This window comes from Aedes albopictus, chromosome 3 (genome assembly GCF_035046485.1).
Source record: "Aedes albopictus strain Foshan chromosome 3, AalbF5, whole genome shotgun sequence".
NCBI classification, from domain to species: Eukaryota; Metazoa; Arthropoda; class Insecta; order Diptera; family Culicidae; genus Aedes; species Aedes albopictus.
In genome coordinates this window covers 436,718,274-436,723,091 of record NC_085138.1, presented here as the reverse complement: position 1 = coordinate 436,723,091, position 4,818 = coordinate 436,718,274, and positions in this window count along the sequence as shown.

Sequence of the window (4,818 nt, the reverse complement as noted above, 5' to 3'; positions counted from 1 at the left end):
CCCAGACAAGCTTTGAAGTGCATTTGTCAGATGCAATGCAGCTTAACTATCTGAGAAAATACAAATATTTGCGTTATCTGTATTTTCTTTCAAGGCAGATTCTTGCGCATTTCAAAATAGCAAAAGTCTCTCCTTGAAACACTGTAGCATAGTATCCCATCGCCAATGAAATTTGTATTCCAGGGCCGTAGATTCTTGCTCCCGCTTTTATTCCAACTTTTGAGCCATGATCTGTATAAAATTTGATTGATCTTTCATAAACAATGGAACCACTGATTTCTTAATCTGCGCGAGTTGTTTGATGCAACTTGTAGGGAACATCATGGTTCTCCACAGGTTTCATCCAGTCTCTAATAATTTTCATTACTGGCCCTTTTTTGGAAGTATTGTGACATGCTCAGATCACCTGACATAAACTATTCAACTCATTTGTTTCAGGGATTTCTTTTCTGCTTCTAATTGCACGTATTAATGCAAAGATAGCTGGTAGATTGAGAATCACATCTCAAGTCACATCTAAAGCTTTTTGCAAGCACATTATAAATGCAATGTATGATACATTGATCCAAGTTTTTATTCTCCATGGCACGCTTCATATATAAATAGGACGCTTTATAAAACGCCCCTTCTATGGCTGGCTATTTATTTTGCTGAAAATGTTTCTTCTTTCTTTGTTTCTAGCGAATGAAATGCCGTAACCGTTGACTTACTAGATTGATAATCAAACTTTTGGCACAAATTTCCCAAATGGAGGAGAATGTGCCTCTGGAGCCAACCTACTGAAACTAGAAGTCAGATAGGGGTGGGTCTTTTATGTAAGAAGAATTGATAAACTCTTTCAAAACCTTTTCCATAGTCTTTATCAAAACTGAAGAAAGACTGATTGGCCTCTCTCTCTCTCTTCTTGGCGTAACGTCCTCATTGCCCGCTTCTCAGCTTAGTGTTCTATGAGCACTTCCACAGTTTTTAACTGAGAGCTTCCTCTGCCAATGACCATTTTGCACGCGTATATCGTGTGGCAGGCACGAAGATACTCTATGCCCAAGGAAGTCAAGGAAATTTCCTTTACGAAAAGATCCTGGACCGACCGGGAATCGAACCCGTCACCCTCAGCATGGTCATGCTGAATACCCGTGCGTTTACCGCCTCGGCTATATGGGGCCATAAGTGATTTTATAATTGTTTGTAATTTTCCATGTGGGACATCCACGAAATTTCCTTCCCAGGCAAAGTTGACATCTGGTTATCTGGAGAAAAGTATTTCGGGCGACAGCGTAAGTTACACTGTGATGGCTTTCTTGTCGGAGGTCTGAGACACTGCACCATTTTTCAGGTCGAAGTTACGCTGTTATGTGCGGAGAACAATCAGCATTTCAGCAATACGTAATGAGCAAATTGGTACCCTGCTGCTCAGATAGCCTGCTGTTATTAAAGCAGTTGCTTCGGCCCACTCTGGATCAAAGCTATTTAACGCTTGTCGAACTCAAATCGAGGAGCTGAATTCAGCAAACGCTGTTCGCCTTCCATGGATATCTGGCCATTCTTCCATCGCTGGAAATGAAATGGCGAGCTGCACTGGCATGACTTGCTTGTAAGCCAGTTATTCCGGTGTCGAAGTGTTAGGCAATTGACACCTGGGCTGCCACTCAGCACAAACAATACTGGAATAGTTTGGAGTCATGTCGTCAAAAAAAAATTGTATTGTACTTAGCCATCTCTATGGGTGGCAAAGTATCTAATAAATATGTCTGATCAAAGCATAGATTGGCTACTGCCAAATCAGCTATCATATAACAAATATTCAGCAAGGAGATTCATTTGTATGTGGTAGTTGTGAATCCGATTATGGAACTTCGTATAATTTGATATGTAACTGTCCAGATTTTGCGTATCTGCATTTTCGGTTACTCGGTATCCGAACACTTTTAAGTAAAACTTACTTCAGAAACCTGAATCTTCACAGTGTTCTGTTGTTTTTAACCCGCTGTGGGAAAGAACTACCTATAGCTGTATGTGTTGGAGTCAACTCTCCATAACTCGTGGAATGGAATTTCTTTTCGGGATTCCTTCAACAGTTTATTTTGAGTTCTTTTTGGGATTCTTTATAGTTTCTCTGGTATTTTCTCAGGAAATTCTTCTGAAACTCATACACAAATTTCTCTAGGTGATCTTTATATAATTGCCGCAGTAGTTTTGTTTGGTATTTTAAAACGATTTTGAGTACCTTATTCCCAATTCTAAAGCTTTTGCAAATCCTCTAGAAGTTCTATTTCTAAATCATGCAGAAGTTCCTTTTGAGAGCCCTCCTGGTGTTTCTCATATAAACTTTTCAGGAGTTATTTATGGGAGTCCTTTAAAAATTTATTCTTAAAAGCTTACAGGAGTTCCTTGTGGCAATTTTTCAGAAGTTCCTACTCGAAATCCCCCAAGAGTTCCTTGTGGGAAACCTTCAGAATTGATAGGAATGTTTTGGAATTTCGTACGGGAATCATTCAGGAGCACCTGAATGAAACCCCTCAAATATCTCGTTCCCAGACTATATTCTTGTTCTCTGAAGCAACTAATTCCTAACATACCAAACTCCTGAATTGCCAGAAGGATTTTTTAGAGAAATTCTTTAAAGAAATCCAGAAATCTGGAGAAATACACAGAAGGCATACAAATCGGAGTCTCTAGTAGAAGTCACTGAATGAATCCAAGAGTTGATTTTAGGAGTAATCAAAAGATGAAATTCCTGGATGGAAAATCTGGATAAAAATGCTGTTAGAACTTCAGAAGGAGTACCCAGTTGGACATTTTGGAGGAATCCTCGGTAGGAACACCAATGCAAGTCCCCACTGGGACAAAGCATAGTGTTCTATGAGCACTTTCACAGTTATTAACTGAGAGCTTCCTCTATCAATATGACCATATTGCAAGTGTATATCGTATGGCAGACACGAAGCCAAGTTCAAGTCGAAGTCAAGTCAATTTCCTTTACGAAATTCTGTACCAATCGGAAATCGAACCCGCCACCTCAAGTCATGTTGTCATGCTGAATACCCATGCCATAAGGAGTATTCGAGTACTGAATACCCATGCGCCATGCCATAACGAGTATTTGATAAAACTTTGCGTGGTTAAAAAACGGAATAAATTCTTCACGAAGTCAGATAGTGATAAAAACGGAGCTTGACAAAACCAGCTGTGATTCGTATATTGGTAACCTCGACAGAATATCGTTTGGTATCTTGATATTTTTCGTTTACATTACAAAAATAAAAATCGTAATCCAAAAAATAGGGCAATATGGACACCCGGGGCAGAATGGACACCCTCAATATTTTGAAATATGCAAACTTTTTTGAACTTTCAATGAATGGAGAATATAGTCCATTTGTCTAAAACGTAGTTTCAGGAAAGAAACATTCGAAATTAAAATTATACTTGATTTTACACGAAAAAGTTGGGTCTTCCGTTTTTTGTGCATGGAAATTATAATTTTCACACCATCTAAAATAAGATTTAGTGATTAATTTATTGCAGGTCGATTAAAACCTGACATTTCTAGAACACAAGCAAGTAGTTTTGCTGTATCTACATGCTTAACATGTTTATATTTTCTGCTTTATTATATCAAAAGTCAGGTTTGGAAATATCTTCTGCTTCCGGGGCAAAATGGACACTCATCTTTTTGAAAGAAGCGGCAAGGGAAAAATATATGTAACCTAAATCACAAACCAACCAAATTCTTCGATTTCAGTATATTTTCGGTTAAATGTTCACTATAGTAGACATAGGGTGAAACAAATTGGTCAAAAAACGACAGCATTGGTGGAAAATAGTTGTTCTAGGCACAGCTGTACTGCCGTGAATCGCATATCAGTCCCATCTTTGCTGGATTTCCTATGCAAATGGGACAGATATGCGATTCACGGCAGTGTACATGCCGACAAAAACGAAGCTTTATCCAAAACAGCCTATGTCTTCATTTTGAAATTCAAAGAAAAACTGTGCATTTATATCAAAATGCAAGCCGTTTGCCCAGGAGCAACTCAAAATCCTTGGAAACCTTTGAACCTTTAGAAGTCAGGCCAAACATTTCAATAGGGAATCGCGCCACTTGGGCGGTGGCTTCTATATTCGTCTGTTTTCCACTATAACTCAGTCAAATTTGAACGACACAACTTTTGGAATGTTGTGAGATAGGTATAGTATCTACCCGTGTGCAACATTTCAAGTGAATTGGTTCAAAATTGACTGAGTTATAGTGGAAAACAGACGAATATAGAAGCCACCGCCCAAGTGGCGCGATACCCTAGGTCCTATCTGCATTTGTGAGGCTCTCTTTGTTCACTTTCTCTTTCAATTATTACAATGTAATGATACAATTTTCAACTACTTTTGCAGTACAAATCAAAAGACGATTGTTTTCACCAACGTTCTATGCAAGAAGACAATCATAATGCAAATAAACAGCTGAGATATCAACGAAAGAGAGGGAAACCAAACTTCTGCAGATTTGACCTTTAGACATGTTTGGCCTGAAGTATTACAGTGCGTGTGGCACCTGAACCTTCTGTTTGGGAACCCCTTCCTGAGGCCCAAACCATCCAATCTTTTGCCACAATGTGTTGGTGCGTATTCGCGGCATACCAACACACAACGCACACCGGCTTCCACACTGTATAGAGAACGTGAGTGAAGCAAAAAAAAAAAGAAATAATCAGCGGAAAGCATCGATACCGGACCGCTTTGTACAACGTACTCATTCGTTGTATTCTTGTTGTTACTCTTGCTAACTACTCAACAACAGTTTTTTTTTACAGACCACGATAG